Source organism: Sus scrofa, chromosome 16 (assembly GCF_000003025.6).
Source record: "Sus scrofa isolate TJ Tabasco breed Duroc chromosome 16, Sscrofa11.1, whole genome shotgun sequence".
NCBI lineage: Eukaryota > Metazoa > Chordata > Mammalia > Artiodactyla > Suidae > Sus > Sus scrofa.
In genome coordinates this window covers 19,488,288-19,514,310 of record NC_010458.4, presented here as the reverse complement: position 1 = coordinate 19,514,310, position 26,023 = coordinate 19,488,288, and positions in this window count along the sequence as shown.

The following is a 26,023-nucleotide window of genomic DNA, read 5'->3' as shown; positions in this document are numbered from 1 at the left end:
TTGTCTGGCTGTTGGGACATGGGTAACTCAACACCTCTGAACCTCAGAAGGTGAGGAAGGAAGATACAGACTGACAAACGTTTCTTCTCTCCTTCTTACCTAGGGAGCAATTTAAACCGAATTATTTGGAGCAAGGAGATTGGAAGTGAAGGGAGTACAGCTGTGGGCCTCTGTTGTTGGAATTTTTTTTTCCTCCCAAGATGATCACCAAACTGAAACCTTGCTGACTAGTCATCTGTGCCACAGTATCCCTAGGCTCACATTAATACATCTTATAACAATTCCAAAGGCCAGCTTCCCTCAAGATGCATTTATTAGGCTATTGTTCATGACCTCTGAGGTCCCAAGTAGGTAGGAGGAGAAAATACCTACTCTGCCAAATAAACCAAGAAGGATCCTCTGGGGCTCTTAGCAAGTTATATGGCAGATGACCCCTCTGGGCCATGTCCAGTGTGGCGTGACACAGTCCAGGGTCTTAGATGAATGAAAGCTGTCCTCCTAACATGGAAGACTATAGGTGAAACAGTGGAAACTCAGTGTTAGCATAATTCCCCAAGTCCTGCATTCATTCGCTTGTTCACTAAGGATTTATTGACACCCTATTATGCAACTAATTCTGTGCTTTAAGCTCTGGTTGATTCCAAGCAGCATTAAGACAAGTCTTCACCCTCCAGAAGTTTGCCATCCAGCAGAGAACTAACCCAAACATCTAAAAAGAGAAATTCAAAAGCAAATACAGTAAAAGGAATGATTCGAAAGATACCACCAAGCAGAATAGTTAGTACATGGGGGGTCAGAATAACCATCCATCACAGCTTGGAAAGGGAGAAAAATCATCTGAAAAACCCCATCTCAGCTTAGTTTCTCATTCAAAGGAATAGAGACCCATCACTAAAAGGAATTTCAAATTCTGCTAGCCTCTCCCAGGAGCATGAAGGGGTGCAACTTAAAACCTACAGTTATGTTTAAAAACAATTCATGGAGTTCCCATCGTGGCTCAGTGGTTAATGAATCCCACTAGGTTGCAGGTTCGATCCCTGGCCTCGTTCAGTGGGTTAAGGATCTGGCGTTGCCGTGAGCTGTGGTATAGGTTGTAGACTCAGCTCAGGTCCTGCATTGCTGTGGCTCTGGCGTAGGCTGGTGGCTACAGCTCCGATTCGACCCCTAGCCTGGGAACTGCCATATGCCGAGGGAGTGGCCCAAGAAATGGCAAAAAGATAAAAATAATAATAATAAAATTAAAAAATAAATAAAAACAATTCCTTCTTCTCCTTTCTGGTTGTCCCACATTCAGAGAGGCAAATGTTCTCAAACCTTAATTCTTCCCATAGGAAGAAGACAGGTCAGGAAGCCCCAGCCCTTCCCTATTCATCCAACTTCTCTACTGAACCACTCCTCTCACTTGGTAACATAAAACCTAGGAAAGGGCTGGTCAATGACAGGATTCTTCTTAGAGGGCAAAGGACCAAGAGGATGCAGGGCACACAAGTGCTCTTCAAAGGCCATTTGTTTAGGGTGGGGTAGAGGAAAGGGAACACAACAGTGTCATATACTTTTTTTCCTATCACTAGTAAGGACAGGATCAGCCATCCATAGAAGTTGCTGCAGTGTATACACTATCAGAGGTGGTCAGAGAGATAAGATGCTGGCAGCCATGGTCTCCTAGAGGAACAGCATTTAATATTCATATTTAATTCCAACATTTGAACTGTGATTTAGCCAAGCAATCCTGAACCTACTTATTTTGACTTAATAGGCTTAGGAATGTTCATCAGTTCAATGTATACTTGCTATAAAAATCATGCACACACTATCTGCGTGAAGCAGAAGGATCATCTCTAACATGTGTTTTTGCTCCCTGTTCATTTGTTTTGGCTTCTGCTAACTTTCCTTGCAAAGAAGGAATAGTAGTCACCAATGTCTCATGGAAAAAAAGGTTTGAAAGAAAAGTTTTTCCTACTTTAGCTTATGCACTTCTAACTGGCAAAAGACTTACTCGTATCTAAATTTTGGTTTGAGTTCATGGAACCCTGACAAAATCTGTGGCCATTTCCCTACCCAAAGCAGTAATTATTGGAATTGGAAATCCAGCGTAGCTATGCCAATCTGTGAAAGCCGGGTAAGGCCCAAAATGACAAGTCAATCTCTTGAGAGAGAAACATGAGAAAAGCAGTAGTTGTTCTTCATAGTGCCTAGAACTGGTCAGGAAAATATATGTATGGTTTTCTACCACTTTCCAAAAGAAAAAAATTATTCACTGCTGTATACAACTGTCATCATCAACTGGTAAAATACTGGAAACTTAGTAAATTGACATTCTGGTTTATACATCAATTTCCTGTGAGTTAGGTTAGTGGAAATCGATACCCCTAAATCAGGAAAAAAAAAAAAAATCAGTTTCTAAACTGAAGATCAGCTCTTAGACTATTATCTGGCCTGGGGAACCCAGTGTATATATCTGCATTATTAAAAAAAAAATTTTTTTTTAGATGCAGATTTAGTCTTTATATCTGGTTCCTGGCACAGAGCACCTAAATGTGGAATTTCCTAAGTAACAGGATATCTTTTGTTATTCATAAAGAGGATCTTTGAACCCCACCCTAGTTAATGCTAATGAGAAGAATCAAGCTAAGGCCCCCAGGTAGCTACAGAAGGGGTGTGGTGGTGCTCAAGCAAAATTACAGGGTTGGACCTTTCAGCCCCAGCTGCCTCCTGGAAGGAGAGAAGAGCTGGAGATAGAGTTCAATCACCAATGGCCAATGATTTAATCAATCACACCTACATGAAGAAGGTCCTATAAAAACTCTTGAGGACATTCCCTAATGGTTCAGTGGGTTAAGGATCCAGCATTGCCACAGCTGTGGCACAGGTTTGATCCCTGGCCCAGAACTTCCACAAACCTTGGGCATGGCCAAAAACACAACAAAACAAACAAAACTCTTAAATAAAGGAGATTCAGAGAGAGCTCCTGGGTTGGTAAGCACATGAAAGCCCTGGGAGGGTGGCGCCCCTGGAGAGGGCATGGCAGCTCTGTGCAGCTCCCATACCTCGCCCGCCCTATACATCTCTTCTATTTGGCTGTTCCTGCCTTATCTCCTTTAGAGTAAACCTGTAATTGTAAGTGCTTTCCTGAGTTCTGCAAGTCATTCTGGTGATTATGGAAACTGAAGAGTTGTGGGAAACCTTGAATTTGATGTCAACTGAGCAGAAGTGCAGGTGCCTGCAGACCCCATTTACAGCATCTGAAGTGGGGACATTACCGTGGGGCTGAGGCCTTAACTTGTAAGTTCTGTGCTAATTCCAGATAGTGTCCAAACTGAATTAAATTGCAGGCCATCCAGTTGGGGTTGAAGAATTGGGGAGGTGATGTTGGAATAACATAGTTGGTGTCTGAAAAAAAAACCTCAGTATTCCTTCCAGATTGTTCTTTTTTTTCCTTTGCTTTTTAGAGCCACACCTGTGGTATACCAAAGTTCCCAGGCTAGGGGTCGAATGGAGCTGTAGCTGCTGGCCTACACCACAGCCACAGCCAACACAGGATCTGCAACCTACACCACAGTTCACGCAGGATCCTTAACCCACTGAGAGAGGCCGGGGATTGAAATCACATCCTTGTGGGTACTAGTTGGCTTGTTACCACTGAACCATGACAGGAAAGCCTCTTGTTTTCTTAATTGGTTTCAAACTTATAAAAAAAACATTCTCACTAGATCACAAAGGCAGAAGTGTTTGAGACACACCCATCTAAAGCAAGAGGGTCTGGGGGTCCCTATTGCCCAGGTGTAGGGGCAATGCTGCTCGCTCCACTGTAATTCCTGGGACCTGCACACCTGTAAGCAGAGACTCTTGAGAAAAGGGAACCATAAGACCCATGAGTCTCTTGCCCAATGGGATAGCTGAACAAGTGGCAAACCATGCCTCAACAAGGCTGGCAGTCTGCCAAATCACTCCAGCCTGGCAATCTAGGTTTCCAAAGTCCATACCACCCAGGAAGACAAGCTAAGTCACATCTGTGACTGGCCAGACTGGGAGCAGTGGACTAGGGCCAGGGTGTCTTGGCTTGTTCCAATTTGACAGGTGCTCCCCGCCCACCCCAGGGTCTCCTGTCCTGCCTACTGGCTCTGCCCACTGCTGAGGATGTGACTCGCAGGAGACGCAGAAGCAAAAGAAGAGGACAGAGGGGTTCTGTGGGCAAGGCCTCTTTCAAATACACCAATTATCCTTCCTCTGCACTTGACAAAGCAGCTAATTCTTCTCCTGATTAGAGGTCATCCTGAGTTATTAATAAATTGTTAATAGCTCACAAACAGCTCCCACATTTCACGCTAGGAAGCGAAATGACCAGGAACTCCTTGTCAAGTCATCATCACGCATGGTGTACAGATTTGAGGATTGAAATAATGGCAGAACCATTTGGAGTTTGCCATCACCTGTGTCCAGCGGGAATTACCAGAAATGGGATACCAAGGAGAGAGCTCAAGAAGAGGACAGGAGAGCACATTTGTTACCCCTTTCCTCTTTGTAAGGTGGTTTTGATGTCACTTGGTCTACCCATAGGACCTCCCAGCACAGCTGTGCAGCTTCAACAAGATGCTGCCTGGGGAAGAGCCTGGAAAAGATGGTGGGCCTGAGATCCACACCCCTCATCACTCAGCCACCCATGGAAAATACTTCCTCCTTGAGAGTCATGCCACCCACCCAACATCCCTTTTCTACTCATCTCCGTCGCCACTGGTCACTGCCCAGATGCATCAAGGTCTTGCTCTTCCTTCCCATCCTCAGACCTACCCCTTTCGTAGGGAAATCCAGTGGCTAATGATCCCTCCAACTCCCCGGCCCTGTGCTTTCCATCTTGAGTTTGCAGAAGTTACATGTGGGAACTTTTTTCAAATGCAGGCTCTTTGGCCAGGTCCCAGTGATTCTGCCTCAGTAGACAGGAGTATGCCTCAGTCTGTAGGTGATGCTGATAGAGATGGTCCCAGAGTCACAGAGAAGCTCTCTGTTTTTTCAATTTCTTGACCTTGTCAGGGAAATTGACCTAGGCCTTCCCAGAAGTCTTAAAGAAGGCTAGGTCACTTCTATTTTTAAGGATTCCAATTTTTTTTTTGTCTTTTTGCCTTTTCTAGGGCCGCTCCCATGACATATGGAGGTTCTCAGGCTAGAGGGTCTAATCAGAGCTGTAGCTGCCAGCCTATGCCACAGCAACGCGGGATCCAAGCCATATCTGCAACCTACACCACAGCTCACAGCAACACCAGATCCTTAACCCACTGAGAAAGGCCAGGGATCAAACTTGCAACCTCATGGTTCCTAGTTGGATGGATTCATTAACCACCGCGCCATGACAGGAATGCCATCCAATGTATTTTTTAAATGATTTGCTCTAGAGCTTTTTTTTTTTTTTTTTTTTTTTTTGTCTTTTTAGGAGTGCACCTGCAGCATATGGAAATTCCCAGGCTAAGGGTCGAATCTGAGCTACAGCTGCTGGCCTACACCACAGCAACAGCAACACCAGATCCGAGCCACATCTGCTACCTACACCACAGCTCACTTCAATGCCAGATCCTTAACCAATTGAGCAAGGCCAGTGATTGAACCCATATCCTCATGGATCCTAGTTGGGTTCGTTAACTGCTGAGCCACGATGGGAACTCCCCAAAATATATATATATTTTTTTTTTTGTCTTTTTTGTCTTTTGTCTGTTGTTGGTTGTTGTTGTTGCTATTTCTTGGGCCGCTCCCGCGGCATATGGAGGTTCCCAGGCTAGGGGTTGAATCAGAGCTGTAGCCACTGGCCTACACCAGAGCCACAGCAACGCGGGATCCGAGCCGCATCTGCAACCTACACCACAGCTCACGGCAACGCCGGATCGTTAACCCACTGAGCAAGGCCAGGGACCGAACCCGCAACCTCATGGTTCCTAGTCGGATTCGTTAACCACTGCGCCATGACGGGAACTCCCCCAAAATATATTTTAAATGAAGGAATGTCAAAACAACGTTATGAAAAAAGATTTTTTTTGCTTTTTAGGGCTGCACATGCGGCATGTGGCAGTTCCCAGCCTAGGGATTGTATTGGAGCTGCAGCTGCCAGCCTACGCCACAGCCATGCCAGATCCTTAACCCACTGAGCAAGGCCAGGGATTGAACCTGTGTCCTCAAGGATACTAGTTGGATTTGTTACCGCTGAGCCACAACAGGAACTCCCTATGATAAATTTTGAATGCTTATATAAATAGGTGTACACACACACACACCTGCCTTTGGGGTAAAGAGCAAGTCTAAACATGAAGCCCTCCCTGAAGAGGTTAGCCTCGGGGCATGTGTATAATGGTCCTGAAGCGTCCCTCAGACCAGACCCAAAGCCTTGAGGAAGTTCAGCATCCACTGGCAGGTCTTCTCACCAGCTCTTGTGCACCATCTTTTTGCTCAGCACTCCCAGCTGGTAGGGGCCAGAGTGAGAAAAATTTAGACATGAGACAAAGCAGCTGTGTGGCTACATGGAAGGTTGCCTCCCTGCAGTTTTGTTCAACTCATAGCCAATTGTATTGAGATGTAGGTAAGACCATGCGCCCCGTGGGTAGGTGTGTATATGGGCCCCCCATGGCCAACCACCCAGGGAATAGGTGGGTCTCTGTTGCAAGACATGTTTCCTTGAAAACTCCATCTTGTCCTTCTTTACTTTCTCCCATCTTCTTGTCTTACTTTATCCCATCTTCCTTCTTGGAGAAACAGTCACAGTGCTGGTAAATGACTTAAGCTTAAGAGCAAAGACCTAAAGGCATAAGTGACTTAAGTTTAAGAACTGTTATGTGCCTAGAGGTCAGAGTAAGAGCTTAACCCTTTACCACCTAAGTGGCTTTCTAAACAAACCCTGTATCATCCACCCATAGCCACTCCTCACTGGATCTCACAATAAAAGCAGTGTGGTTTCTTGAGGCAGAGTGCTCTTGGTCCCTGAGATCTGGAGTTCCCCGGCGCTCTTGGTCCCTGAGAACTTGAGTCCCTGGCTCCCACCTTTACTTAAGATAAATGTCTCTGTGTCTTGTTTTATGTTAACTATTTTTCCTTAAGTTCCGCAGCACCCGTTCTTCAGCCCCATCCTGCTGAGCTGGCCCCGGCAGGTCTCTAACATAAACTTTAAGGGGACAGGAGGGAAAACTGGTGAAAAAAGTCAAGGCAACAATAATTAATGTGGGCTTATAGAAAAGGCTCAACTACCAGCTCCCTGCACATTTTTGTGGAAGAAGTGAAGTCACCAAGAATTTCTCAGAGGAAAGGATGAAAGGAAAAGTATTAACATCCATCAAATGCTTCCCCCAAGTCACTCCTGGGGTGCTTGCATTTCTTTTTTTAAACAGCTGCACCTGTGGCATATGGAAGTTCCCAGGCAAGGGGTGAAATCAGAGTTGCAGCTGCTGGCCTATGCCATAGCAACGTAGGCTCTAAGTTGCATATACAACCTACACCACAGCTTGCAGCAACGCTGGATCCTTAACCCACTGAGCATGTCCAGGGATCAACCCCTCAATCTCACAGAGACAGTGTCAGGTCCTTAACCCACTGAGCCACAATGGGAACTCCAGGGGGCGTGCCTGCATTTTACATTTACTTTTCATTACAGCTTTCTAAATGTATTAGGTTGAACCATATGAAACTCCCATTTCCATGGGTCAAAAATGGTTGCCTTTTGGCAATTTCATATGGTTAAATCTAATATTTGAGACATTGGGAAGCAGGTGAACACATAAGATTTTGGAAGCTAAGGAACAGAGATTGACCCAGACTGGAAAAGTTTGACCAGACAGTGGTTGGCCCTACTGCATAGAGAGCAGGGCAGGGAGTGATATTAACAATTCTCTGATGAATCGATATGACATGATTTCTTCCCTGTCCTACTGCCCCCAGTTGGCTCCCCCACCCCCCACCTGCCTGGAAGGCTCTTCCCCCAGATAGATGCATAATTTCCTCCTTCACATCCTCTGATCTTCATTCAAGTCTCATCTTCTCAGCGAGGCCTCCCTGCCTATTCTTACTCCTAGGAATGCTCTAGCCCCTTTCTTGCCTTATTTTTCTCATAGCGACTGTCTTAATTCTGTTTAGTATTGACCCCACCTCCCCAACTAGAAAATAAATTCTGTGAGTGCAGGGGTCTTTGTCCTCTCCTGTGGCCCCATGCTGCTTAGCATGTAGTGCATGCTTGTAAGTGATTACGGAGTAAATGAGCAGATGAGCCGCTGATGAAGTCCTAACACTCCATCTACGTTGCTACTGAAATAGTCAAAACTCACATAAACAGAGAAGCACATGACAACTGTGACTAAGACCATGACTCAGTGAATTACATAAAACCATCATTCTCATCACTCTCATTGCATATAACCCTGGCCTCTGTGCTTGTTTCCTTGGTACTACAAACAGCTATCCTCTAAGATCTCCATTAGGGAGTTCTGTATGGTTCTGGCTTTCTTTTGAGAAAATAGGAGATTCAGCTACAAAAAGGTTGAGGTTGCACAGCCCTGAGGGGCCAACTGGGGGCAGTAGGACAGGGAAGAAAGCGCACCGTTGAACTCTGAACTCTTGTTTTGGGAGAGGCAATCTATTTGGGGGCATCAAAATGGGAAGATGATTGACAGCATCTGCCAGTGATGCTTTCTGGTCCTGCCACCATGTTGAAAACCTTTCTGCAGCTGTCAGCAAAAAGCTGTTTCAAAGCCTGTTATAAGAACGCATCTCCATTCCTTTGAGCCTCATCATTTTCAGCTGGGCTTCTCTGCAGCAGTGCTGACCACAGTCCAGCTACACGAGGCATTTCAAACCAGGACACATATCCAGGACTTACAATTCCAGAGAGCAAGAGAGTAAGTTCATTTAAGTGGACAGAACCACTCTTTGCCCCCAGGGTCTGCTGGGTCTAACAGGCATTCTGGAATAGATTCTTTCACATTCATAATCTTGAATAATTTTCAAAATCATTCTCCCTACCCCCTAGTACTAGAAAGAACAGGCTATAGGATGTTTCTCTCATTTAAAACATGCATTGAGAAAGACCTGGAACTGGTGATAATGTTAAAAAAAGAGAAAGAAAAAAGAGAAACTGCTAGCTTTCTTGTTTAGAAGTTGAGCTTAAATCCTCAAACAATCTACCATGAGCACGGCGGCTTAAAACAACAAAAATGTATCCTCTTACAGTTCTGGAGGCTAGAAGTCCAACAGAGGTCTCACTGGGTTTAAAATCAAGGTATTGGCAGAGTTTCTTCTGGAGGCTCCAGCAGAGAACTTACTTCCTTGCCTCTCCTGGTATTTAGAGGCTTCCAACACGCAATGGCTCATGGTCCTCTTTCCTATCTTCAAAACCAGCACCAGCTGGCCAAGTTCTTCTCCCATCCCAACCCTCTGACTCTCCTTTTCTGTCTCCTTCTTCAACTTTGAATGACCCTGTGATTCTATTGGACCCAGCTGGGTAACCTAGGCAGCGCTCCTTATCTTAATGTCTGCTGATGAGCAACCTTAATTTCATCTGCAATTTTTTTTTTTTTTTTTTTTTTTTGCCTTTTCTGGGACCACTCCAATGGCATATGGAGGTTCCTAGGCTAGTGGTCTAATAGTAGCTGTAGCTATCGGCCTATGCCAGAGCCACAGCAATGTGGGATCCAAACTGCGTCTGCAACCTACACCACAGCTCACGGCATTGCCAGATCCTTAACCCAAGGCCAGGGATCGAAACTGCAACCTCATGGTTGCTAGTCAGATTCATTAACCACTGTGCCATGACAGGAACTCCTCATCTGCAATCTTAACATCCCTCTGCCATGTCACCTAACACAGTCACAGGTTGCTCTGGGAATAGAACATAGGCAACTTTGGGGGGCCATTATTTTGCGTACCATAAAGAGGGAGATTACAATGGGCCTTGTCACCATTTGTGAGGAGTTTTCTCTTTAGCCTAAGGATAGAGGGTCATGAAAGGGATTTAAGTAAATGAATAACGTGATCTTACTGTGTTTTAGGCTGAAGTGTTGTGTTCTTTTTTTCTGTAGTTTGGAAATGGGGATGGGGGGCTGTCAAATGGAACTCCAGGATATTAGGTTTTGGAGAAAGGCCTGTCCAGGGAGCAGAGGAGGAGAAACTGTGGGTGCAGTACTTCAGATGGACACCTGTACCCCAGTTCCCAAACCTCACCCCCACTCAAGTCTACACCTAATAAGTTGAAAGTCTACCGTAAACGCAATAGTCCCATTACTTACTACCAACCCACAGTCACTTCCCCCTCTCTATGGAGTCAGGCTGGATCAGAGTTTATTGGGTAGGAAGTCAGAGAACTGCCACTTCGAGGGGGGAAACACACACACCCTATCCTTGGCGTCTCTTGGTTTCTTTCTACCTCCCTGCACTGGCATGAACAGCTTGAAGCATATCACCTGTCTCTAACCCAGACTCCTTTTGATAAGACAATTCAGGAAATACACCTCTACCTCTTTATCTGTTTTTTTCATGGAGAAGAATTTCCCCAAATCCTTAAGGTCTTCTTTAAATTGCAAGAATAAGATAAAGTATTAAAAGCATTTTACTTTAAAAGGAAGAACTTTCTAGAACTTCTATTCTAAAACTATAGAATTACTAGGAGCCAAGCCTCCCTTGTAAACGACAAATGCAACAGGATGGAGAGCTGGGTCAAGTATCTCTTTCAACTGCACTTGGTTAATTAGCCTGATTGTTCTACTATCTACAATCAACTGTCCCTACCAGCTGTTTGGTTTACAGAACAAATGCCAATCCTTCGAAAACTTTACTCCTTATCTTGGTTGAATAGTATAATCAACATTGAAGGACAGGGGCCTCTCCAGTCCTGTGCCTCCCCACACCCCTAGGACCAGGGGCTGGCACCCCACCACAAGTTCTTTGATTTTTTCCCTTTTCTTTCATTGGTCTTAGAGGACACAGACCACCCCAGCCCATTCTAATTCCACCCCATGGCCTTACCTACCTCATTCATTTGCTGGTTTCCACAGCCTACTGATCGTTATCTCACTCCACCCCAGGTCTCTAAGACCCAGGACAAATCTACCTGGCAGATTCTTCCATCCCCTCCACAACATGGTATGAATAGGGGACTTGGAGTCTCAGAAACTGGGTCCCCAAATTCTGATATTTATGAAGTGCCTTCACTAGCTGTATGATAATAATACTGACTTATTATGAGGATTAAATTAGTTCATGCATGTAAAAACATGTGAAAGAGTGCTATTCAAAGTTCGTCTTATGGAAACCCTCCTACACCTGGTAGGAATGTAAATTGGTACAGCCACTATGGACATCAGTATGGAAGTTCCTTAAAAAACTAAAAGTAAAGTTACCATATGATCCTACAATCCTATTCCTGAGTATATATCCAGAGAAAACTATAATTCAGAAAGATACATGCATCCCAATGTTCATGGCAGCACTATTTACAATAACCAAGACATGAATGTCCATTGACAGATGCGTGGATGAAGATATGTATATACATACACACACACACGTTATATATTTATATACAGATAAACATTGGGATACTACTCAGCCATAAAAAAGAATGAAATAATGCCAGTTGTAGCAACATGGATGGACCTAGAGATTATCATACTAAGTGCTGTAAGCCAGACAAAGACAAATATCATGATATCAGTTATATGTGGAATCTTAAAAAAAAAAGAGAAATACAAATGAACATATTTACAAAACAGAAATAGACACAGAAAACAAACTTAGGGTTACCAAAGGGGAAGGGGAAGGGATAAATTAGGAGTTTGGCATTAGTATAAACACATTCCTATGGAGAAAATAGATAACTATTAAGGACCTACTGTGCAGGGAACTATACGTAATATTTTGTAATAACTTATATGGGAAAAGAATTTGAAAAGGAATGTGTGTGTGTGTGTGTATATAAATGAATCACTGTATACCTGAAACTAACACATTGTAAATCAACTGTACTTCAATTTTTAAAAATTCTTAAAAGAAAAAAGTGTATTTTATAGACCAATGCCATCCACAAATTTTTTGCTACTAGCCTGCAACTAGATCAATATGAAAGTATAATTAAGTAGAGAAACTTCGATCAATGAACTTATAAAGCAAAAAGAAAGCTCATTTGTCACATTACAAACTAAATACTGACATACACAGAATTTATTCAAAGTGTGCATAAAGGCACTTAATATGAGGAGTCACCTGGAGTTCCCATTGTGGCATAGCAGAAACGAATCCGACTAATAACCATGAGTTTTCAGGTTCGATCCCTAGCCTCGCTCAGTGGGTTAAGGATCCGGCGTTGCCATGAGCTGTGGTGTAGGTCGCAGACTCGGCTCAGATCTGATGTGGCTATGGCTGTGGCTGTGGCTCCAGCAGCTGTAGCTCCAATTACGATTAGCTCCCCAGCCTGGGAACCTCCATATACCTTGGGTGTGGCCCTAAAAAGCAAAAAAAAAGTGAGGAGTCACTATTTTATTCACAACTTTCTGTGAGATTACAGTTGTGAAATAACAAGGTATTAGTCACTTAAACTTTCAATTAATGGAGAATATGTACAAATTTTATAGTTTTTTTCTTTTTTGCTATGTAATTTTCTATTAACTCACTTTTACTGTATTTTGCAAAAACACTGATTTGTGTCAAGTTGGACATTAAAGAAAAAACTAGTCATTTGTCTAGAGAATTTGAGGAGCACTGACTTAGAAACTACCTGGTATTACCGTAAAGCACAATAAAATGTGCCAAATATAGTAAGTGTTCAATTAACATTAGTTATTGCCATTTTCATTTATAGATGAAGACTCTTAGACAGAGAGAGATTCAGCATCCCAGGTCCATGGTCCAGTCCACTGGAGGCCAGTACTGGAAGTAGCTTCCTGTCTGCCTGGAGGAAATTGCCAGAAGGAGTTAGTTGTCTTAATTGGGCCAAAGGGATCCTGCAGAAAATCTGGAAGGTCAAAAAGCAGAAACTGGCAACAGATGGGTATCTCAGCTTGTCCTCAGTTGTTCATGGTGCCATCAGAAGCTGAGAAGAAATGGGATCAACCAGAAAGCATTTGAGTGCACTGCCTAGGGAACAAAAACAACCCTCATTTATAACCACCCAGACATTGGCATTCAGGGCCAGCAAGTTACTTAGCTACTCAGCAGGAAAGAAACATCATCCAGAAGTCAGGAGATTTAGTGGGTAGTGCAAGGTCTCTGGGGATTCCCTGGGGACTCCAACTTCCCAGCAAAGCCACAAGGTCAAATAAGCTACATTTTGCAAAATCAAACACAGTCTTAATTTAAAAAAAGACAGGAAGAGAAGCTATATGAAGGATTGAACATTTTTAACTAATACAAACTAAACCCCATTTAAGGAACTGCACTTTAGAAAGGATTGGCGATGCAATTAATTTCCACCCAGTATCCCATAGGAGAGGGCTCAGGAGAAAGTTCCAGTTACAGAGAAAATAATCTCCCTTTCCTTGCACCTCTGAATTGTGCCGAGTTGAATTTTTCTGTCTTGCTTCAGAACATCTGGGAAAGCTAGAGAATGATTTAAGAGAAAAATCAATGAATCTCGTGCTCAGTGATTCATTTCGGACTCCCTCTTCCCAAGCTCTCGGGTGGGCTGAGCCCCAGCACGCAGCGCTTGTCTCTGCCGTGTCTGAGCAAGTGTCTGTCTGCACTTCAGGCCCATGAGCCCACTGGAGAACAGGGGAAGCTAATTGCCTGCAGCCCAGAGTGGAGCATGTAGGTGTATTTTGAGGCCGTGGGAAGCATGACATCTCCAGGAAGGTGTCGGTGACAGCTGGGGAGATGATGGGGTAGGTGGGTCGGGCTTCTCCCAGCTGCTAATGAAGCTTTTCCTGGCAGAGGCACGGTTCTCCGCCCACCAGGCGCTCATTCAGTGTTAATGGGGAAGGGACAGGAGAGGGGAGCCTTCTCTCCAGGAAAGGGCAGATCTCTGTCCATGTCCCTTGGCTTGTTTCACTGCTAAGGGACTGGGAATTTGGGGTTAATAGATGCAAACTATTGCCTTTGGAACGGATAAGCAATGAGATCCTGCTGTGTAGCACTGGGGACTATATCTAGTCACTTAGGATGGAGCATGATAATGTGAGAAAAAGAATGTAGTATGACTGGGTCACCTTGCTATGCAGTAAAAATTGACAGAACACTGTAAACCAGCTATGGTGGAAAAAATAAAAAATCATTTTTTAAAAAAGTCAAACATATTTGAGTATTGCATGTTACAGAGCTCAATATTTGAAAAGGGGGTATAATAAAATGTTTAATATTTATTCCTGTAAGATAAATGAGGGCATTTCTAAAAGCCCAACTAATGAATAGTTTTAAGTCAGAGGTATCCAGTTAAGGTTTCTATATGTATGTAGTGGTTACATGACTGTATATGTTTGTCAAAACTCGCTGAATGATACAACCCCCAAAGCTGAATTTTCAGCATGTAATTATACCTCAATGAGAAAAAAAAAAAAAAGGTAAAAGTAACTTAAATCCCAAAAGTGATTTTAAAGAAATACATTTTTAATAGTTTTTTGGAAATAATTTCAAACTTACAGAAAAGTTCCAAGAATAGTGCAAAGAAGTATTCTTTCTAAACCCTCTGAGAGCAGGTTGCTGACACCATTGCTCCTGAATACTTCAGTATATTTTCCATGAACAAGGACTTCCTCCTACATAACCGCAAAACAACCATCAAAGTCAGGAAATCAAGATTGGTATCCATCCAGCCGCCAAACCACAGACACGATTCAGGTTCCACCAGTTATTCCAGTAACATCCTTTATAGACAAAAGATCAAATGCCACATCACAGGTTGCATCTCGTTACCATATTCTCCTTCTCTCTGGACAACTTCCTCAGTCTTTCTTTGACTTTTAGGGTCTTGACACATTTCAAGATGACAGGCCAGTTGTTTTATAGACTGTCTCTGAATTTGGATTTGTCTGATACTTTTTTTTTTCTTTTTTTTTTTTTCCTTTGCCTTTTCTAGGGCCGCTCCCTCGGCATATGGAGGTTCCCAGGCTAGGGGTCGAATCGGAGCTGTGGCCACCGGCCTACGCCAGAGCCACAGCAACGCGGGATCCGAGCCGCGTCTGCGACCTAAACCACAGCTCATGGCAACGCCGGATCCTTAACCCACTGAGCAAGGGCAGGGACCGAACCCGAAACCTCATGGTTCCTAGTCAGATTCGTTAACCACTGAGCCATGATGGGAGCTCCCTTTTTTTTTTTTTTTTTTTTTTGAGTCTGATACTTTTTCAAAATTAGATTCAGGTCATGATTTTTTGGCAGGAGGATCACAGAAGTGATATATTCCCATTGCATCCTGTTGAGGGCAAATGATTTGAAAGTGTCGCATCCATTGCTACTCATGTTAACTTGGTTCATTGGTTTGAGGTGGTGTCTGTGTGAGTGTGGGTATGTACACACAAACATTCTTATCTTTATTTACTTTTGTCTTTTTAGGGCAGCACCTGCAGCATAGGGACCTTCCCAGGCTAGGGGTCAAATTGGAGTTGCAGCTGCTGGCCTGTGCCACAGCCTCAGCAACGTCAGATCTGAACCACATCTTTGACCTACGCCGCAGCTCTTTGCAACGCTGGATCCTTAACCCACTGAGCAAGGCCAGGGAGCGAGGCCAGGCCTCACGGATGCTATTCAGGTTTTTAACTTGCTGAGCCACAATGGGAACTCTGCCTTATGTTTATTTTTATACATATCTACATAGACTGAAAATCATGGGTTCACATAATTCCAACCCAGTATCATAGACTAATTTTAGTTGCCCTCCACATGTGTAACTCCTTTTTGGACAGTGAGAAACCTGACTCCCACTATTCTCCAAAAATTCACTTGTTGGATCATCTCCCATTTCTCATCTCCACCTCCCCTCACCTCCCACGGACCTCTCCTCACCTCACTGTGCTCTGCTTCCTGTTCTGGGCCACCACCTCCACCCTACATGGATGCCCTCTTCACCCTGCTCAGACTCGCACCCTGCAGGGCCTGCCATTCATTCACCCACACAGGTGTCTCCCTCAGCCCAGGTAGGCTCTGACGCCCTGCTCTGGTCCTACTCCTTCCCCCACAATAGGGCCTATTTTGCTCAGTCCTGCCTAGTGATATTTGGACAAAATTATTCAGGAAAAAAAGGAAGAAAGGAAGGGAGAGAAGGCTTACCCAAATGCTGCTGTGTGGGGTTCCGTGTTCTTTCTGATTCCGTCCAGAGCATACCTAGAATTAGTTCTTTCCTGTTCTGAGGTTGGGCCCTAGAAGGGTCCCTTCCCTATCCTTACTCATGCCCTTTGCTCTGTTTCATAGCTACCACCTGCACCACTAACGTAACAGCCACCACACAGCTGAGCTCACTGCTGGCAAGTCTAGTGTGTGCCTACCTCTTACCTGCCATGTGCCATCTGGGGTTTCCATTTCTGCAGGGTTTTGAAATGGTATATCTTGCAGAGGCTGATATAGCTGGAGGCTGAAAAGGCTCTATTTAAACCCAAATCAGGGCTTGGGGGAAGAATGAATCTTGAGGGTTTTCAGAGCCTATGACCTGCCTCTGGGAAGAGAAGGGTTACTTCCAAAGGTCCCACACCTGAGAGGGCGTAACTAGAAGGGCTCAGGAGGAAACCCCAGGCCGGGTCTTATCCCAGCTAAGGAGAGGCTCCTCTGGCTCGCTCAGGGCAACTCAGTGGCTCTCACCTGAGCTTTGTTGCCAGCAAGTGAGCTCAGAGCCATGTGCCAAGGCTCCCTGAGAACCAGGCATGAGTTTATCCATCCCCACTGGAGGCTGCTCACAGTTTTCAGGGCATGATCTTGGGCAAGCCAACCTCTTTGACATTTCAGGGTTTGGCTTTTGTTTGTTTGTTTGTTTTTTTCTTCTGATTTTCAGGGCTGCACCCTTGACATATGGAAGTTCCCAGGCTGCGGGGGTGCAGGGTGGGGGGGGGGTTGAATCAGAGCTATAGCTGCCGGCCTCTGCCACAGCCACAGCAACTCGGGATCCAAGCTGTGTCTGCGACTTAAAACACGGCTCTCGGCAGCACCAGATCCTTAAGCCACTGAGTGAGGCCAGGAATCGAACCCTCATCTTCATATATACTAGTCGGTTGATTAACTGCTGAGCCACGAAGGGAACTCCTGACATTTCATGTTTAAATGGAGCTGATAACAATAAGGCCTTCCTCATAGGGTTGCTATAAGGAATAAGCAAAAGTATTCAAGTCCTCAAGCCCTGTGTAAAAGTTGGTCACTGCCCTGGGGAGGCACAGCCCACAAGTGAAAAAAGATGGTGAACAGCTGGCCGTGGAAGAGAGGGCTCCATGGGCTTCACAGGTCACTACAGTGTCTCTGCAGGTACAGCCAACACAGGGGCACAGCCCTGGAATTTCAGTCCACATAGTGCAGCAGTTTGATCATCCCAACTTGTCTGCATTCTTCATGAGCCCGAGACGCACTCAATAGGATTTCTTTTTTTTTTTTTTTTCCTTTTTAGGGCCGCACCCATGGCATATGGAAGTTCCCAAGCTAGGGGATGGAGCTATAGCTGCTGGTCTATACCACAGCCACAGCAACACCAGATCTGAGCCGCATCAGTGATCTACACCACAGCTCACAGCAATGCCAGATCCTTAACCCACTGAGCGAGGCCAAGGATCAAACCTGCAACCTCATGGTTCCCAGTTGGATTCGTTTCTGCTGTGCCACGATGGGAACTCCCGATAGAACTTCTTACACAGTTCAGCTATCCTCCTGGTGATTATGACAGAGGATAACCACGTGGGGAGCTGGGGCAGTCCAAGCAGTTTAAAGGGTGGTCCCTGCGACAGCGCCCACTGGGGTGAGGGCCCAGTGTGCAGACCTCACCCCAGAGAGTCAGAGGCCTTGCAGACCTCAAAAACTTCAAGATTTTTCTGATGCACATTACGTTTAGGAAATACTGGCTTCAGAAGCTTAGCTAATGGGAAAATTGGATGGACTATTTTCCCTTGAAGGAGGATGACTTCTACATTTCAAAAAATAATTGCCAATCAGAGGCTAAAGCCCAGCAGGTGGGGAACAAGCCCTATTTCCAGTTCTGCTATCAAAGGCAATGATTTAGAAGCTTAGGTAAGAAGCTGTGCCCTGATTGTGAAAATTGGCTTAGAAAAAATGTGGGCTAATGACTCATAGGAAATGTTAGACATGAGAAATCCAAATATACAGAGAAAAGTAAAGCACTGTCACTTCAGAATCGGCGGACTCCTGTGCAAGTAGCAGCTGTTACTCCAAATCAACAGAGACTAGAATAAATAATAGAGTATAAATGAGACCCTGCTGTATTAATTAATAAACTTTAAACTTTTAAACTCGCTTGCTCCCTCATGATACCCCTATTTTCCACATAAAGCCGTAGTTCTTAAGCTTTGGTATATGGAAGGAATCACTTAAGGAACTTGTGAAACTATACAGATCTTCCTTGACCATGGGGTTACATCCCAATAAACCTATTGTAAGTTGAAAATATCATAAGTTGAAAATTCCTTTCATACACCTAACCTACCAAAAATAACTTAGCTCAGCCTACCTTAAAGGTGCTCAGAACACATACATTAGCCTACAATTGGGCAAAACCATCAAACACAAAGCCTATTTTTATTTTATTGCTCTTTAGGGCTGCATTTGAGGCATATGGAAGTTCCCAGGCTAGGGGTCGAATCAGAGCTATAGCTGCGGGCCTATGCCACAGCCACAGGAATTCGGAATCCAAGCCATGTCTGTGACCGACACCACAGCTCACAGCAACGTGGGATCCTGAACCCACTGAGCGAGGCCAGGGATCGAACCCGCATCCTTATGGATACTGGTCAGGCTCGTTACTGCTCAGCCACAACAGGAACTTCCACAAAGGGTATTTTATAATACAGTGTTGACTATCTCATGTAACTTATTGAATACTGTCCTGAAAGTGAGAATAGACCGTTGTAAGCGTAGTTGTTTGCCTGTGTGATCACGTGGTGATGCCGTGGCTGCCCGGCATCAGGAGAGAGGATCTTGTGGGATATCTCGCTGGTCCCAGAAAGGATCAACATTCCAAATTCAAAATGCTGTTTCTACTGAATGTATATTGCTTTCACACCATTAGAACTATCAGGTATTCCAGACTATATTTTCCAGATATCAATTCAATAAGGCAGGGAGTAGCCAAAGATTTTAACAAGGATCCTGGCTGATTTTGAAATGTGTTAGAAGGGCCAACCTTTGGAAAACAAACAATAAAGAACTGACTGAGCCCTCTGCGCGACTACTCTTTTGCCACCCCAAACTCTCTTTAGGATAGCTTATTCAACACACCTTTCCACAGAGCTGCACATTGAATTAATATTCAGTGACTCATTTAACGTATCATTTTCCAGAGCTGTGAACACAGGAACAACTTTCACTTCCCAGAATTGATTTTTTAAAATAACTATTATGAAAAGAACTGTGATGGAAAATTAACATAGGGTGGTTCTCTGGGCCCATGATCTCTGGGAACTCACACGCAAACCAAATGTATTAATGATGCATTGCATCTTGGTTTCTTGGATTTCTGCCTAAAGGATGATAAAATCACAGGTGACACAGACATTTGCTATACTTTTTGGAAACCCGGTATTTTTGAGTTCTGTTTCTACATCTGGGCAATTACGCCCTCGTGTATGTTATTACCTTCCAGAGGCAAAGCCTTCCACCAACCTCCCTTGAAACTCAAGCCTAAGGAGCAAGATTTTCCCTGGGAAGAAGGAGGCAGGCACCCCAAGAATCCAGCTGATCAAGAGAGGAGAATGGATGATGGCAGAGAGATGCCCAGCTTTACTAGGCAGCCCTGGTGGAGATGCGAGGGCAGAGCCCTTCCCAGAGCAGGAGCAGTGAGCTGCCTGTGTGCTATCGGGAAGCTTCTGAAAGGACTCCACCCAGATTCTGTCTGGCACTGCCCTCTGGGGCTGTTCCTTCTTACAGTTTCCATGTCGGACCCCAATCCCCTCCCAGAGGTTCTGTGAAGCACCTAGTATCTTTTAATGAACTCCTCTCCACTTGAACTAGAGCCAGTGCTGTTGTTTTCTACTAAGAATCTTTTCTTTTCTTCTCTTCCTTTTTGGCCTCCCCGCAGCATATGGAGTTCCCAGGCCGTGATCACATCCAAACCACAGTTTCGATCTAAGCCGCAGGTGTGGCAATGCCAGACCCTTTAACTCATCATGCCTGGCCAGGGGTTGAACCTGAGTCCCAGCGCCCCAGAGACACCACCTATCCTATTGTGCCACAGTGGGAACTCCTCTACTAAGACTCTTGAGAGAGGACAGTAATGGTCCATCCTGCCATCTACAAATATTTAATCTTTAACTGAAATATCATATCGACTTTGCTGAGTTTTTTTTTTTAAACACAAGCATATTGGTAGTAAAAAGTATTCCTTCTGTATGTTTAACATAAAACTCAATTCCACCTCATTTTAATGCAGGAAATGAAACTGAAGCCCACAGAGGGGAAGGGATTGGACCACTTCTAGTTGGAATTTGGAGCCCAGATCCCTAGCCTTGCCCTTCAGTGGCTACCCTCTGCCCATGTCCAGCTTACATATTGCCCAGGATCAGCCACAGATGGAGATTTTATCACATACATGCCGTTTCTCCCATCAGTGCATGAGCAGGTGCTGAGACTTGGTGTACTGAATGTATTCATTCCAGATCACATAAACCAGGACCTTGGGCCTGTGTTTATACAGCCAATTGCAGACAATTAAGGTTCCAAGCAGCAGACACTTTTGAAAACTGTGGCTACAGAAAAAAATCAGCATCCTACTTATATTTCAGAGAACAGACCTAGGCTGAAGCTTTGATCTTTGCAGCCAAAATCCACATGTGGGCATTCTCTCTTACCTATGTGGGCATTCTCAGGGGCCAGACTATCTCAGAATAGGAATAGGAACCAAACAGTTGCTAGGAAGGGATGTTAATTCTCTGCTCCTATTTAGATTCAGCCCCCAGGTCCCTCTCCTCAGCTGTCTTCACTCCCCACTCCCCGACTAAGGGGACAAGTTATCTAGTAGGTGAAAGAGCCACTTGTGTCCATCACTTTGTGAACCAACTAGTCAAGGAAGCAAGTATCCTCTGCCTCGTGTTTTATCAAGAGAGAAGTGTTCTGAAGCTGTGTGAAAGAATTTGCTTCTGTCTTTGTACAGAAGGGGCAATGAGCTAAGGTTATTTTAGCTGATTTTATCTCAACCTTGTCAAATGTATGTCCACTTGCATAAGGAGGGCAAGATCGCCCTCTGCTGCCTACAGGTAAAATAGCCATGCATATTCATAGAGCACGCTTTCTGGATGTAAATCCATTACACTAGCAGCCAGAAGAGAGGCCCCTTTGATTAAAGAAGTTCCGGCATTATTGGAGATTCATAATGAACTTTGAGATATTGAAAACTCCAAGAAGTCATACCTTGAAGAAACTGGCTTACCCCAGTCTCTCCCAGGTTGATTATCTTCAAGAGCATATAGAAAGCACATGACTTCATATTTTCAAAGTCAACATATAAATGTCACTTCACAGAGGCCATTGTGAATCTAAATACAAGTATCTATACCTCCTAGGATGGTACAGTCTGTCAGTCATTCTACTCTCAATTCCACAGCAACCCCGTCTCTTACTCTCCACTACTCCCTGCATCCCATCTCCCTCCCAATCCAGTCACCTCTTTCTTGTATTAAATAAAATTCATGTTTTATGGTGAGACAAGACAAATTCAAATATAAAAGTTTTCTCTGCCCCTTGGCCTCCTCTCTCCCTGTATCCACATTAAGCGTCCACCAAACCTCCCCCATCAGCAGGAATACCTGCTCAACCATAAAGAGCAACATTCTTCTAGCAAGCTCCTTAAAAGAGAACATTCCTTCTTGATCTTGAAAGGGGTCATGAGGCACTTAGATCTGGATTCTGTAAACTGTCAATAACACATCACTTAATGTATAACCCTCTGTCTCGAAAAAACTTATACAACTGTGCCTTGCCTTCTAATAGGCAGAACAGTCCTCCGAGCTTTCTGAGATGCTCTTCCTGGATTATAATCCTCCACTTTGGCTCTAATAAAAATTTCCATTTCCTTCTTAGCTACTCTGATTAATTTTTCATTTGCACTTGACACCTCCTATCAATTTCTCCCTCTCATTCTCCAGAGCCCCTCATTTCCTTCACTCCTACATTCGTGATCTGCCCCCCATGACTGCAGACTCTATGTGCTTCTAGCATTCCAATGCATCTTCCTTCACAATATGCTTCAGAACCATAAGTAGCTGATGTCCTCTTCTCTTGCTAGACTATAAACTCCACGAGGGCAGGGATCTTGTCCATCTTGCTCATTGCCTAATATGGCACCAGTTCTAAAGGTGGAGCCCATGGATTTCCCCTGCCCTGAGCACATGAATTCCTTGAGAGAGAGTTGTTAAATGCAATACAGGGCACCTTTGGTCTTTGGCAAGTACCATTTGCATAATGTAGAGGGAGCCGAAGTCAGAACACATAAGGACACAGAATACGGTAAAATTAAAAAGATGGTGCTTTTAGGTTTAGTAGTTGAAGGCAATTAGGGGAGAAGTTGCTAATATAGAGGGATAGCTGTTGGAGCAAAGTACTAGAGCAGATGAGAATAGTGTTATTTTTTACACTACATATGAAATTCATTGACTCCTCATAACATTTCCATGAAAAAGGCATTATCTACATTTTATGGATAAGAAAAGAGACTCATAGAAATTAAAAGAATTTGCCTAAGGTTATACAACTGGTAAGTGACAAAATTAAGATATTAACCCAACTGTCTCTAAAGTGCATACATTTGCCTCTAAGCCTCACTTTCTTCCACAAGACCAAGGGTTCCAGTAGAACAGTTGGCCTTAGAGGAGGAAGACTTCATTCACTGGAAGGAAGGAAGGAAGGAAGGAAGCATCTGCCTAGGTTTCTAAATTTTTTTTTTTTTTTTTTGGTCTTTTTTGGCATTTCTTGGGCCGCTCCCACGGCATATGGAGGTTCCCAGGCTAGGGGTCGAATCGGAGCTGTAGCTGCTGGCCTACGCCACAGCCACAGCAACGCAGGATCCGAGCCGCATCTGCGACCTACACCACAGCTCACGGCAACGCCGGATCCTTAACCCACTGAGCAAGGCCACAGGTCGAACCTGCAACCTCATGCTTCCTAGTCGGATTCATTAACCACTGCGCCATGATGGGAACTCCTAGGTTTCTAAATTTAATGAAGTAGGAAAAAGTTAGTAGCCTGAAGTGTGACGTGAGATTTGAAAATTATAGTTATGTATTTTCTATAGACTCTAAGAAAAATCTGAAAGAGATGTAGCTGATTTGAAGAAAGTAGTGATAGTTACTGAGAGACTGGGTCAAGAAACTTTACATGGGGATAGACTGTTGTGCAGCTGAGGTTGTAGATCATGAACTGGAAGCAGCAGCAAGAACTTGGATAGGCAATTAGCCAGTCTGACATACCAAATGTCGGTAACCCTAAACCACCACATCTGAAGATGGAAGTGTAAGATGATAGGTAGGCAGTTCCTGGAGAAAGAGAACCAGGCATGGCTTTCTTGACATAAGCGGAGCTATGCTGGCCTAGGTTACTTTGTGATCTAAGCCTGGCCGCAATGCTTGTCCTTGAACAGGTCTCAGGAATTAAAGATCTTCAATGAACAAAAGAATGCAGGAACAAACAACTGTTATCAGGCAAGAGACGTGACAGTGGCAAAGATAATGAATCAGTTGTAAACACTCCCAGCTCTGTTTCAATGATAAAGATTAGCCTGAAGCACTTTCTTGAGTTGTTTTGCAGAACGTAAAGCCCCCCTGGAGCACTCCAACGACCAGATACCTGGAGCCTAAGGAATGATGATGTTGACCATTTCTGACCCTCGTGACTTCAATCAACTAAAGCTTGGACTCTGTCAACCTCTGCCCCCCACCCACCCCCATTCTATGCTGAATTTTCCTCTGCTCAAGCTCCTTCATGACCATGCATGTACTCTTAGCTTAAAACTCCCCCAATTTTGCTGTTCAGGGAAGACACTGCTTTGGGAAAGATCCCCAGTGTTCTCCTTACTTGCTGCAAGTAATACACCCTTCCTTCTGCAGATCTTTGGCTTGGTTGTGGCTTTTGGCTTGACATCCGCCAAGAGGCGAATCCAGCTTTTATATAAGAAGAGAAATGGGGCATTGGCATATGATGCAGCAAAGACAAGAAAGTTCAAATTTGAATGCCTGCAAAGGGGAGTTCCCATCGTGGTGCAGGGGAAACAGTTCTGACTAGTAACTAGAAGGCCCATTAGGAACAGAGGTAAAGGAGGAAACCATCAAACACAACACAAAAAAAAGCATTTCTCAGAACTGCAGATCCCCGATCTCTAGCATGAAAAACCTGCACACCATGATGGAAGTGAAAAGACCTAATGCCATCATGAAATTTCAGAACAATAAGACTAATGAAAAGAGGTCTAAACCTTTCAGAGATGTTTTTGTTTGTGTGTGTGGCAGGTAACACACAAAGCACTAGGAAGAGGAACGGATTCCTCAGAGAAATACTTGAAGGCAGAAGAAAATGAGAGCAATGTCTTCCAAAGTTTGAGAAAAAATGTATGTTCAACCAAGGATTCTGTACCTAACCCCACACATTCTTCTTCGAAAAGCAGCTGAAAATCCTGTCTACCAACATGAAGCAGGGAACTGAGAGAAAGGAAGATATGGAATCCATGGAAGAGGACCAGATACGGAGGGGAGGTGGGAGCTGACCCAGGTGAGGGCTGCCAGAAGCCAACACTGCAGTGGGATGCTGGAGGTTTCTAGAAGACTCGTCCTGGAAGACAAATGGAGCTCGTGAATTGTCAGATTTGACTTATGGATGGTAATTAGAAGGAATGCAGATGTTAACTAACCCTTACTGTAATAAATCATTTTGCACATTTATAAGTATCAAATCACACACATTGTACATCTTGAACTTACTATATATATATATACATATATATACACACACATATATATATGGCAATAATACCTCAATAAAGCTGGAGGGAAAACTGACTTTTGGGAAAACTGTAATGAAAGCTATAAAACAGAGCTGTTCAAAGTCTAAGAAAACATTGTAAAAGAAAGAGATAATTATTAAGGCCAAAAAAAAGTTGTACTGAAAAAATGTAATCATAGACTATGATTTGACTTATTAGAGCATAATATTTATGGACGTAGTTACAATAACACCTAATATGGATTTAACAAAAAGTTGAGATATATTAGGATGGAAGTAGGAAATTAAGGGTATGAGTTAAAATCTGCATCTTTTTTGAAACAATAAGACAAAAGAGCGTTCTGAAAGTGATGTATTCATCACTTTTAGAATTTTTAGAATTCTAAAAATTCATATTGGGCGTTGCCTTGGTGGCACAGCAGTTTAAGGATACAGTGTTGTCACTGTTGTGGCTTGGGTCCAATCCCTGGCCCTGAAACTTCCTCATGCCTCAGGTGTGGCCAAAAAAATAAAGGGATGAACTAAGAGTAAAGGTATTTAGAAACAGGAACGAGGCCTACAGCAGCGGGGCTAAAGCCTTGCCTGGGATATCAGATAAGGGTTCAAAATACAAAAGGCTGGTTTCCTTATAGAACTTTTTGCTACTATTTGACTTTTTTTCTTTTTTTTAAGGCAGAGAGGGTAAGGCTAGTCAGAGGAGGCAATGAAAATCTTCTCCTCTCGGTGTGCTTTCTCAGCATCAAGGTTGTTAGATGCAGGACCTCAAAATCCAGAACTACAGAATGAGGACATTTTCACGCCATCTCCTGGGGACTTATATGCCTACTGCAGTTTGAGAACACTGTCTAGCAGTCACTGTGCAGGGGCTTGAAGTGAGGCAGGTGTCTGTGGATGCGGTAAAGGTGAGGGGGTGAAGCAAGGGGATGCATAAAGTCATTGGGGTTCAGGT